This window comes from Sitophilus oryzae, unplaced genomic scaffold (assembly GCF_002938485.1).
Source record: "Sitophilus oryzae breed Bouriz unplaced genomic scaffold, Soryzae_2.0 scaffold_1389_pilon_pilon, whole genome shotgun sequence".
Lineage (NCBI taxonomy): Eukaryota > Metazoa > Arthropoda > Insecta > Coleoptera > Curculionidae > Sitophilus > Sitophilus oryzae.
In genome coordinates, this window is record NW_022146047.1 from 2,615,506 (window position 1) to 2,628,777 (window position 13,272).

The 13,272-nt window shown below is 30.0% G+C and overlaps 1 protein-coding gene across 4 annotated transcripts in view; it reads left to right on the forward strand.

Moving 5' to 3' along the window:
- LOC115875533 (NADPH--cytochrome P450 reductase) overlaps positions 1–13,272 on the forward strand; it is a 42,822-nt gene that overhangs the window by 380 nt on the left and 29,170 nt on the right. Inside the window, exon 1 of one of the 4 annotated variants that reach the window (XM_030891021.1) lies at positions 2,563–2,715. The exons of 2 other annotated variants lie outside the window; for them this stretch is intronic. The gene's annotated coding sequence lies outside the window, so the exon portion shown is untranslated. Of the gene's footprint in view, positions 1–2,562; positions 2,716–4,008; positions 4,028–13,272 lie in introns of those variants that run through there. One more of the 4 variants, XM_030891023.1, reaches the window with a different exon arrangement.

Below are 13,272 nucleotides of genomic sequence, written 5' to 3' on the forward strand. Positions count from 1 at the left end.
AATTTAATTACCCTTCTCAAATTTTCACAATTTGTTTTTGGCTACCCACATCCAATTGTTGCTAGGGGCTAGGGGTATTATTTTTTTTTCTAGTTTTGCAATTAATAAGGTGAATATTAACAATTAATATGTATTATGTCTAATCTTATTCAAATGTAAGAATTATTAGACGCGCAGTTTTAAACTTTGACCTCATCATAATTATTTCCAATTTCCAATAAATGATTTAGTACATTTTAAGTTTACAGTTTATAAAATTTAACGGAAAATATTATATTAAGGTTATATTCAACTTAATTATTGTTTAGAAATTACCTATTGGCAATTATTTAGAATATCAAAATTCCAAACAGAAAATAATTGCTAATAATTAATTGCTAGAAACCAAAGATATTTAAAATATCTTTGCTAGAAACTATCAAGTATCTACATAATAACACATACATAGGTACTTGCGATATAAATATAATATACTTAATAATAATATTTATATTAATAAGTAATGTTTTTTGTTCAAATGTTTTGTTAAAACATTTATTTTTGTTTCTGTCTGTATGTATAATTTTAGTTTAGGCACAGGTTTAGGTAAATATTTTTGCGATTTTTAAAACTGAATGTAATTTACATAGAGTAGGTACCTAATGGAAATTGAAATGTTTCATAATTTACATATAGCATATCATGATCATGATATTCCTGGTGGGTAACCTGGTTAAATTCAATTTTAAGTATAAAATTTACTTTTATTTTTGTGTTGTATAGCTCGTTTAGTACCTAATTGATCTCTGAAAAATATCGTGTGCGTCTTTTTTTTGTCAGTACTTAGATATGAATTATATTTTCAAGGTTAAAACTAATAACAAAAATTACAACGGAGCACGGAGTGTGTAGCAAAACATCCTTAATGCATCTGGTAATCATACCTACATACATATGTATATACCGGGTGCGTCTCAAAAGTGGCTCGCTCCTATAACCTTTTTATTTTTTCAGATAAAAAATTGAGATTTGGTATTTCAGTATATGACATAAATTAGGATAAATTGACGTTTTCAATTGTTTTCGGCCATTTCCTGTTTCACCGGAAATTACTACAACTTTTGATTGTTAAATGGCACTCTCGGTATTTTTTTACCTTATTTGATAGAAAATGACACACTGAGTAGAATGACATATCATATGTCAACTTTTGAGATTCTCGCTTAAAAAAATCGTATTTTTAATTTCAATCTAGAATGCCATGGCTGTGTTAACTGCACTAATTTTTAACCAAGGGACCTTGGAAAAATAGATTTGATCGTCTAATGTATTTCGTGTCTTGTCCTGGCCGGTTAAATTAAAAGATAGCCAAATCGTATTTTTACACATAATAGAGAACAACGGCATACGGTCGAGTCGGCTTACAAACACGTAAACCTTTACGTACGCATGCGCATTTCTTATATTTTTATTTTTTATACACTTAAAAGATTCTTTACGTCTACGTCTACGTGCCAGCAGCGGCCGACTCGACCGTATGCCGTTGTTCTCTAATAATATCTCAATTTTTTCAAATGGAACGAGGGTGTAATTCAAAAATCAAAAGTTGTAGTTATTTCCGGTGAAACAGGAAGTGACTGAAAAGAATTGAATACGTCAATCAATACTAATTTATGTCATATATACTAACATATCAAATCTCGTTTTTTATCTGAAAAAATTAAAAAGTTATAGGGGTCAGCCACTTTTGAAACGCACCCGGTTATATAATACCTGGTTTATATTATTTCATTGTGTATTATGTATGTAGGTACTAGTATTAGGTTTTTTGAGTTATACCGTATGATCGAAAAAAAATGGCGTCCAGTTGGCTTGGAAATGACGATCGATGACATTTCCCATATAATTTTTACGTATAAAATGACAGCGATCTTCATTTCATAGCCATCGCTGACGCCATTTTTATTCGATCATACTGTATTACTTTTCGGGTATATAATTTAAGCTTCATTCAGAACCTCGCAATTAGTGTAGAAGTTTGTTCCTTTAATTTCAATGTAAGCATTCAGAACGTCAAAGACATTTTCAATTAGTAGAAAAAATTATCAAATTTTTAACTTTTCCACTAATTATACTTCAAAATTTGCCAGAAATGTCATTTTGGCCATTGATCATCTTTCGTGAAGAGAACTTGTGGTTAGAAATCAAAAGTTGATTGTTTTATTAGCTAAATATTAGGCTTCCTCTATGGATACAACCATACAGGTACAACTACTGACCAACGCAAGCTGTTGCTAGGATATTCTATTAATTTTAATTGTGTTTTTTTAAACATTTGAATGATCGTAAACTAAAAAGTATAAAGTGTAATTGAAACCACTAATTTATTCCACTAATTGCTAGGTTCTGAATGAAGCTTTATTTCCCCATTTTAATTTGCGGAAACTGATTAAAATGTATATCGTTTTTATCATGTTGTTAATAGCGGTTTCTCATAGGTATTCTATTTTTTGTATGCTAATTATTACTTATCTATTGTTAGATAAACTTATACTTTGATAAAAACAGAGTACCTGATATCTATCCGATATTATTAGGTATAGAAATGTAACGTTGTGAAACTTTGGTTAACAGAGTAAGATTTGTAATTAAAAAGTGAAGTTATATTGACCGACGGATAACAGTGATTAATTACTTTAATTAGTTCCTCTTCGATAGTTTATCTGTGTGTATTAGGTATTTATCCTCTGTATTTTTACATTTTTTTACATTTTTGGCATTTATTATTTAAAAATTGCAATGCTGTAGGTAACTCTCGATCTGCCGTTATGGCGTTGTTGGTTCATTTCAGTTGATTTCAAAAAATTCCGACCGCAGCACTGTATACGGCAGAAATCAGAAATTTTCGCTATGTATTTCACGCCGTCCCGGTTACAGTTCATGTTGATCGCACTAAAGTAATATTGAAATCGTAGTTTTCCTTCATTCTACAGAGTGTCCCATAAATAAGTGCAAGTATTTTAATTGGTAGTATAGTTCGACTCCAAAAACACGCCCATGATTGATGTTTTCTTTGCGAAAAATATTATGAACATGTTTCATGAAATTTTCCGGAAAGTATTGAAAAACTTTTGAGTGCCGCTTGTTCAGTTTCCGGAAATTTGTTTATAGTGCTTGGAGAGAATGCAATGTTGTCACTTCCCACCTCCTATGTTATCCACATTCTGTATGTTTATAAGTTCACATTTTTAAATTTCGACAAAAAATATTTAAATTAATTTTATTCATTGTAGATTACTTCTATCTGTTTGCGACTATTAAGTATAGTGCGGCGCGGCGGCTACTAAGTATTTTAAGTACCTTTTTTACACTTTAGTAAACTGAAATAATGTTCATTCCAAATTCCTACCGACATTTAGTTCTGCAATAAGTACTCTGCACTTTGAACATTAGATTGTACTAATTTTATTCTCGACTTCATGACAGGCATGATCATTTTCTAAATAAAATCCATTTCATCTAGGCTGGCGATTTTTTTCGCGGAAATAGGGACATCGGGAAAGCTTACAGAATAAAATATATTGATGACCGATGTGGAAAAAGTCATTTAGGATTTGACTTTAAATAGAGAATTGATCGAAATAAAAAAAAATCCTATTAAAGTAAAAAAAAAATCTGATTAAAATAAAAAAATATATATTTTTTTAAAAAATCTCGATTTTTTTGCATCCTTTTTTTAGAGGTAAAATTTTAAAGAATTTCCCGAATACTCACGCGTAGTAAGTAAAGCGTTGAACTTTTTTTAACATCCGTATTTTTGACCATTTTTGAATTACTTACTTTACAACTAAAATTGTAACTAAAATAGATTGAATTTGCGATAAGAAAAATCCTACTCAATGTATTAATTCACAAATAGTTATTAATAATTTGTATTATCTTATCTTTTTCGTAGACTCTGTATTACCTTTTATTTAAATAAAATACGTAAAATAATCAATTATTATTTTAATTAGTTCCTCTTCGATAGTTTAGCTGTGTGTATTAGGTATTTATCCTCTGTATTTTTACATTATTTAAGTTTTTACATGTATCATTTGTTATTTAAAAATTGCAATGCTGTAGGTAACTCTGGATCTGCCATTATAAATTTTTGAAATGTTAATACTTAGTGCATAAATATGTACGTAATGGCTATTCTAATCCAATATCCCATAAATATCCAGTTTTTATTTTTACGTATTCTAAATTAATTCTTATTCATTAACAAATTTAAAAGCAGTTTTTTCTTTGTTTTTGACATTCAATATGCTCTTTTTTGTCAAAAAAATTACACGTTTTAAGTTAACTTCAATAGTGATTTAAATGGTTTTATATCAGTCTGTTCTTTAAATAACCTATACTCAGTTAACACTAGGGTTTCCAAACCCCGAAATCCCGGGATCCCATTCTCAATTCCGGGATTTCGATCGCGAAAATTGGAAAGTTAGTTAATACTCAAGATATAGTATAATACAGGGTTGTTCACCACATACGACACGGAGTATTGTAGCTAAACGATTAGATTTTTACAAATTGTAAGTTTTGGCTTCGTTGAAGGACTATTATTAGAGCTACAATTTAAAAATATTTTTACAAGATTACCGTTTTTGAAATATTTTCAATTTTATGAAATTGCAGTAAAAATTTTGAGGATTTATTTCTCTAAGGGTATCAAAGATTTTAATACCAAATATTTACTGAAGATTATTTATTGATCAGATATTATGTAGCAATAATAAAATGTTTACTATCTTATACAGAGTGTCCAAAAATTTATATTAAATAATTACTAGCTTTAAACGACAATAATTTGTTTAATTTAAATGGAACACCCTATATATTTTAGGAAAATTAGATGTACAATTTAATTGTCTATCTAATTATATTATACCATTTTTTACCTATCTCTTCAGGTTTTCTTAGAAAATGCATTTTCTTATAATTTAGACCTCATTTATCACTATACCCATGGAATATTGACATTTCATATTATTTTAAAGTAACATATATGTACAAAATATACAGGTGGTAAATATTGCAAGCCTATTGGTATACAAAAAACTATTTAAATCTTTATAAAAGAGTATACCAATTAAATATACCACCATTATTTCCCACCAAAAATTAATTAATTACATACTTTTAAATTGTTTTAATTTATAAAGTATTCTAAATAAATGTGGATTTGGCTCAGAAAAATCAATATTATAATAATTTTTGAAAATGAACGTCTCTGTTTTTATAAATTAACATTCGTCAAAAAATGAAATAAAATTTATAAAGTGTTACTTTTTACCGCAGTGTCTAATAAACACACAAAATTCTTTTTTTTTTAGTTTTGGAGCAATTATTATTAATCAACGTAGACAGTCAATTAATTATTTAGTTTGAATACTGGGATCATATTAATTGGTCCTCTTTAACAAAAAAATATTAAACAGTTTTTTATTTTATTTTTTAATGAAATAAGCGAACTATATCGACAATATTAGTGTCTGTACTCTTTGAGAATTTGTTACATCTTTAAAAATAATCTAAAATGTCAATATTCCATGGGTATAGTGCTTAATGAGGTCTAAATTATAAGAAAATGCATTTTCTACGAAAACTTGAAGAGTAAAAAATGGCATAATACAATTTGATAGACAATTAAATTGTGCATATGATTCACGTAAAATATACAGGGTGTTCCATTTAAATTAAACAAGTTATTGCCGTTTAAAGCTAGTAATTATTTAATATAAATTTTTGGACACTCTGTATAAGGTAATAGAATTTTTATTATTGCAACACCAATATCTGATCAATAAACAATCTTCAGTAAATATTTAGTATTAAAAACTTTGATACCCTTGGAGAAATGAAACCTTAATTTTTTTTCTGCAATTTCATAAAATTCAAAATATTTCAAAAACGTTAAGGTTTAAGTGTGATAAATCTTAATCAAATTTACCTTTATTTTAATTGTAGAATCTAAAAATAGAATAATATACAGGGTGTTCCATTTAAAAAAATACAACTATAATATTTTTTACTTATTTGGGACACTCTGTATCTTGTAAAAATATTTTTAAATTGTAGCTCTAATAGTCCTTCAACGAACCCAAAACTTACAATTTGTAAAAATCTAATCGTTTAGCTAAAATATTCCGTGTCGTATGTGGTGAACAACCCCGTATATAAAAAAAATAAAAAAAAACATTTATTATTTATTATGATGCTCTCATCTGACATAATACACGTAACATAATACCCTTATATAAACAAGGATAATACCCTAAACAAGGATAATACCATTTACATATTGTGCTACACCATACTTACAGTATGTACCGGGTGGCCAACTAAGAATGGACGCCGGCTGTATCTCAGAAACTAATTATCGTATAACTTTGGGAAAAAAATTCTAATAAAAATAAAATAGTAAATCGACCAAGAGAAATCGCTGGGAATTATTTTCAAGTTCGAAAAATGTCCGCTAGGTGGCGTTTCTCTGGTAGCCAATCAGAAAACAGGGGTTTTCTCAAAAATATGCAGGTGAACAGGTATTTTAAATATTACTATTATAATCATCGAGAAATTTGTAATTATTTTTTATATAGAGTGTTTTGCTTTATTTCTTAAAATAAAGTGGTGGGGGAAGGTTAAACTTGCTTTTATTAACATAAGGATAACTCTGTGGTTTGGGTTACCCGATTTAAACAAACTAGGGCTTGTTTAAAAGAGTTTTTCTTCCTTAAGGATCTCCAGTATAAATTTTGTTTTCATAATTTTTTTTGTGGTATCTAGAGGGCGCTGTTTGACATCATAACATTTATTGCGCTTTTGCATAAAAATTTTAAATAGGAAGCTATATTTCTCTTTGCACAGTTAAATAGAGCACAAAATTTTCAAAATATCAGTGCAAACTGCATCTTCCTATCTTCTCTCTAACCGGAGATATTAAGAGAACAAATCATCTTAGGCTGCCGCTTAGAATTATATGGTTTAAAAATTATAGTAGTAGTTATACGTAATCTCAGATTAAAATATCCGAAAGTCGGACAATCAATAATTTTATTAAAATTTCTAGGGATTTTGTGCCGCCATATTGCTTTTAACAGAAAACGGCCGAATTACCTATGGTCGAAAACAAGGAGTATATTTCATGTAACGTCATTTAGTTATTAATCCAAGTTGGTCCTTGATTCACTTGTTTTCGTGTTTTACCTGTTGTTTGTGTTATTTATTATTATATTATAAAGTTTATGTCGTTTGGGTCACTTTTCATATACCACTAAAAGTGCGAAACTTAACAATATGCACTACCGGTCCAAATCTACCCTTGATGCAAGTAGTTCAGCCGTTGGTCGGTAAATGTTTGGCAGGAATTCTAGGATGGCAAATTCCGGACTTTTTTAATTATCTGAATGAAATGAACTAGCCATAATTTCTAAGAAATTATTTGCCAATTTTGTTCGGGGTCCATCATAATGAAATTGCGTTTGTTGCAATTTCATCAGCATGAATGCGGTTGGTGTAGTTGATGCAGTTGGTGCAGTTGTGCCGCTTATTTTACTATAAATGTGTGGGGCTTCTTGGATACCACTTACTTTAGTAGATAGAGACGCTAGAGCGGCATATTTTCATGGCCTGCTAGGTCATCAAATTCAATATGCTTGGGTTTTAATTTATGGAGTCGAATCAAGAACGAACATGCATAAATAACAATTAAATGGTATTAAAATGAAATTAAAATATATGTTTTGATATTTTATTGTAACCAATTTATCTCTTTTTGTTTCCTAGCCTACTACTATAAATTTTAGACCATATAATCCTAAGCGGCAGTCTAACATGATTTGTTCTCTTAAAATCAGCGGTTAGAGAGAAGATAGAAAGTTGCGGTTTGCGCTAAAATTTTGGAAATTTTGTGCTCTATTTAAATGTGCAAAGAGAAATGTGGCATCCTATTTAAATTTTTTATGCAAAAGTGCAATATCTGTTATAATGTCAAACAGCGTCCTCTAGCTACCACGAAACAATTTATGGACACAAAATTTATACTGGAGATCATTAAGGAAGAAAAGTTCTTTTAAACGAGCCCTAGTTTGTTTAAATCGGGTAACCTAAACCAGAGTTATCCTTATTTTAATAAAAGCATGTTTAACCTTCCTTCACCACTTTATTTTAAGAGATAGAGCAAAACACTCTGTATCAAAAAAAAATACAAATTTCTCGATAATTACAATAGTAGTATTTAAAATACCTGTTCACCTGCATATTTTTGAGAAAAACCCTGTTTTCCTATTGGTTATCAGAGAAACGCCCCCTAGCGGACATTTTTCGAACTTGAAAATAATTTCCAGCGACTGCTGTTAGCCGATTTACTTTTTAGATGTTTTTTCTTAAAGTTATACGATAAGTAGTTTCTGAGATACAGCCGGCGTCCATTCTTAGTTGGCCACCCGGTACATTGTTTTGAAGGAGATTATCTAGAAAAATGAAAATAACTTAAAAAATTTTGTGTCATTGTGAGGTCTGAACCTTTTGAGAAAGCTTTGTGTATTAAACGGTGGTTTTGGTTGGTAGGTCAGGTGGTAAAGCTTTTTAGTTGTTACAAAGTTCAAACATTATAGAAAGATATATTTTTAATTATGTATTTCAAGTTGACAACAGTATAATAAATATTATTCACAATTGTTGGTAATAGTATGTACGTTTAAATTAAAAGGATACTAATTTATAAGGCTTGCGAATCTTGTTTGTAGAGGAAGGAAGTATACCTACATATGTCAAAAGTAATTAAATACATACTTAAAATATGAGCTTTGATTTTTATAATAATAACCATAAAATAAAGGTCATATATTTACTACTGAGTCGATTTGTTGGTAATTTTGAAACAAATAAGTAAGAAATTAGTTATTCTTAATATATTTAGCAAAATTTTATATTTATTTGAAACAATATTGACTGTTCAGTGCGTTTTATTCATCTAACTGTATTTTCGTAACTATAATGAAACCATGAAACCCATTTTAAATATTATTGGAAAAACTTCAATAATTTTTTAGTTTTCCTTCATTCTACAGGGTGTCCCAGAAATAAGTGCAAGTATTACATAATTTTGGCTAAAAGAAAATATAAAATATCGTCTCCTTATGAAATTGTACAGAGTAAAAATTGAATTATTTACTTTACAACTAAAATTGTAACTAAAATAGATTGAATTTTCGATAAGAAAAACTCAGTGTATTAATTCACAAATAGTCATTAATAATTTGTATTATCTTATCTTTTTCGTAGACTCTGTATACGTACTTTATTTTCTGTGGGTTTAATATTTAAAATTTAAATGGGATCTGCAGTTGTTTATAACAGCACAAAGTTATAATATTTTTTGATAATTATGTGTTTGGTTCAGAGTTTTTAAATCATCTAATCTATAATGTCAACAACATTTTACACGAATAGGAAACATTTAATAATAAAAACGAAAACAAAAATACTGGTTTCCTATATTTAATTATGTATTTGCTTCATATTAAAGTAATTATTAAGGAATAAAATAATTATTACAACGACGAGCGTTGCAGTGGACCTGAAAATAACAATTTATTTCGAGTTTAACTTAATAAAAATATGGCTGAAGTCCTTGATAGCGACAATGACAACCGATCCTAAATAACTTATAAACGTTTCAGTTTCAAAATAAAATAGAATACAAATAGTTCTCCGACAAACTAGGTATATTAACAGGCGTTACGGTAGGCTAAGAAATAGCATTTAACTTTAAGGTCACCTATGTTTAAAACCCTGTGCCAAAGTTGTCGATAATGACTGGATGATATATTACAATACTGTGATTAATATTGATTTGTTATTATTGTAATATTTAACGTTTAACAAGGATTTCAAATAAATCCCAATCGGCTGTCACAGATATGAACTACAGCGATAGTGTAGGAAAGCTTCACAACTAAGTATTCTGTTCTATTCTAATCGGTCCAGGGAAGGTAATCCATATGGTCTACAATCCATTGGTCCTGTTGGGCCCCTTGTTCATCCCTCAGCTGAAGACGCACATCGTCTATGTTTTAAGGGTGTATCAGAATTGGCCCTCATTGTCTCGTCTTTTTATATTCCCTGCAGAGTGCTATATCATAATATGGTTTCTTTTCTTCCTTTTTAAGATACTGCAAACAAATCTTTATCCTACTTGCAACTGCATTTTTCATTTCACTACATCTTGAAATTTCTCGGGGTGATCACACTCTGTCATCAGTGATGGGCAAATGCAAAATGCAATTTTGGTTACACAAAATTGATGTTTGTCTAAGCAAAAAGTGGAAAAAAGTTTGAGGTTCGACATATTTAATTTTTGTTATTTTTCTTGTAGGTAACAAGATTCTAGAAAAGGCATCATCATCATTCAGTTTAATAGCAATAACACGAATATTTATTTTTCAAAAGTTGCAAGTCATTCGTTAAATCATTATTTTTATATTTAGTTTTAAGCCTTTTCAAAATTCTTTTAAAATGGAAAATAATTATAAGGCTGGTGTGTTTTTTAAAACATTCGTAATACATACTATGTTAATTCCGATCACGTATTAGTGGTATTGTTTTACGTAAGGCGATTTATTCCTATGAAAAAGGTCAAGTTGTGGACCTCACTTACATCTGTTTCTTTAGTATTTTTTTTAAAGCCTATATATTTCATGGCATTTTAGGGCCTAGTGTAATATATAGAATTTCATGTTGTGTATAATATACACGGTTTTCAGAGACAATTATTTAATGCCATATATGCAGGCTAACCTATTGGAAGTAGTAAAAAACTTTAAGTGTAGGAGTTGCTACTGTTGTAAAGTTTTACCTGTACCTCCAGAAAGTAAAATGAAAGTAAACAAAAGGCGATCAGATTTTTAAGAAAAAAATTGTAACTTTACTTTTTTTAAGGAACACCCTGTATATTTTAGGGTTTTTGAAAGTTCTTGTGCTTCCCATTTCAAATATAAATGTTTTGCATGAACCGATTTTGAATTATTTTGGTTTAATTAGTGCAACCTCCATCAAACAAGATGCATATAGTATGCCAGTCTCTGTTACGGCACATTGCAGTGTGTTCCATTTAAAAAATTGAAGTTATACATTTTTTTTTTACAACTTTGTTTATTTTTATTTCGCTTTTTGGCGGTTCAAGTAAAACCTTACAACTCCTACATTTAAAGTTTTTTACTATCTCTAATAAGTAAGCCGGCCCCAGGTATCGCACTAAATATCTCTGAAAATCCTGTCCAGGGTGTCCCATTTAGGTTGAAATCATACCAAGAATACAAGAATCACTTTTCATCTTCACGATATCATATACCATTAATCCATAATAACGGAGATACGGGGGCTGCCCCAAATTGCAAAATTTTCGAAAAGACGCTGTAGCTCAGAAACGAAGAGGGCTATAAAATTTTGTTTACAGCATCTTCCGTTTGACAAAAAAGTGGGATAGGTTTGTGCAAACCGCACCCTTCTATCTTCAGTAATAACCGATATACCGTATGATTTCAACTAAAATGGGACACCCTGTACATTTAGATACAGTGTTCGCACAAAAAAGTAATATTCACAGGTTAAATTGCATTGTTCTGTGTGTGTGTTCTCTTAATCTCCTCCTTAATAATACATCCGTGATTTTGCGACATTGTTTATCTTTGAAGTTTGACATTTCTACACAGTAGATTCACTGCAAGTGTTTTAATAGTATGGAAGCATTTTGTGTCCCGTGGGGAAGTTAATGATGGGAAGGTACTAGTGGTACTAATCGATAGATAAAAATATGAAGTCCAATAATGTCGATGGTGACACTTTCACAGATGTTGCGTGTGGCTATGATGACGTCATCCAAGATGACAAAGAAGAAGCCGACACAAAAAGTATACTTCATGCTATTAATGCGAAAGTTAGAGGTGCAGATACATTACTGATATTTGCTAATGATACAGATATTTTAGTTTTGCTAGTGAACAGCTATGCAAAGCTTCCCGAAAACAGCTTTTTTGTACCATCGACAGGCGAGGCAATGTCAGTTAAAAACATATATATTTCACCAAAAAAAATCCTTTATGGGTATTTTGCCACTGCATTGCAAGAAAAATCTACAAAATAAAATAGTTATTTTTTGTAAACACTTCTGCGTTAAACCTAAACGGACACTGCTTGTCAGAAGTTATGTTCACAGTAGCTTATTTCGGGTTTCTCTTATTACCGATTCTGAACCGTCCTAGAACTGTGATGCATATGCGCAGAAGGAAATATGAAGACCTTATTTCATTTGCGCATGCGCTGCAGAGTTCTAGGACGGTAATAACAAGAACCCGAACAAAGCTAGTAATAAAAATTTGCGCAGCAAAGAAAAAAATGCTTAACGTTTCGGAAAGTTTATCTCTTTCCGTCGTCGGAAGCAAAAAAATACAAAGATTAAAGAAAAAACTATTTAAATTCAACTATTCGAGAACACTTTACTTTTTTTTTAAACAGATACGTCTACAATAAACCGTTGACGTTCTTTCTGAAAAAATATTTGATTTATTCAGTATATGTATATGTTCAGTATCACTGGACTCATCGGTGGCAGAATACTATGCGCCTTGCTGGAACGTCGATATCGGAATATTTAGATGCTCATCTACCTATTATAACTAAATTTACGTAGCAAAAATTTGACTGAAGCTGAATATAATTGCAACGGAGTTCATCTATGAATCTGCAAGGCATCATCCAAGGTATTTTTCACAAATAGATCTCATTATGAAAGCACTGACTGGCACAATACAAAATTAGAGGTAATATTTTTGCGAAAGGATTCGTCCTTTCCAGCGAAACATCTATGTCTGGACCTTCAATTTACCATCGTAAACTGCCCATAATTATAATTTACTAAATGGAGAAAAATATCCAAGAATGGTAGAGGCTGCTGAGAAAGAAATGGAAGAAGATGATATCGATTTCGAAGTAACAGACTTGACTCTATTAACGAGAGAGAAAGAAGAACCATATGACGAGATTAAGGATGATTTACCGTCATCTACTCTATTACTAAACATAGGCCTCTGATTCTGACTAGCTTAAAAGACGTTCTTGTCTTTTTTGTAATGTTATTACAGTTTTGAAATAAAAAAACATTATTTACAAAGCTGTTTTTTAGAAATTGCCAATGTTACGTAATATTAGCGGTAATATTACCGATTTATATAAATTACCGGTAATTTT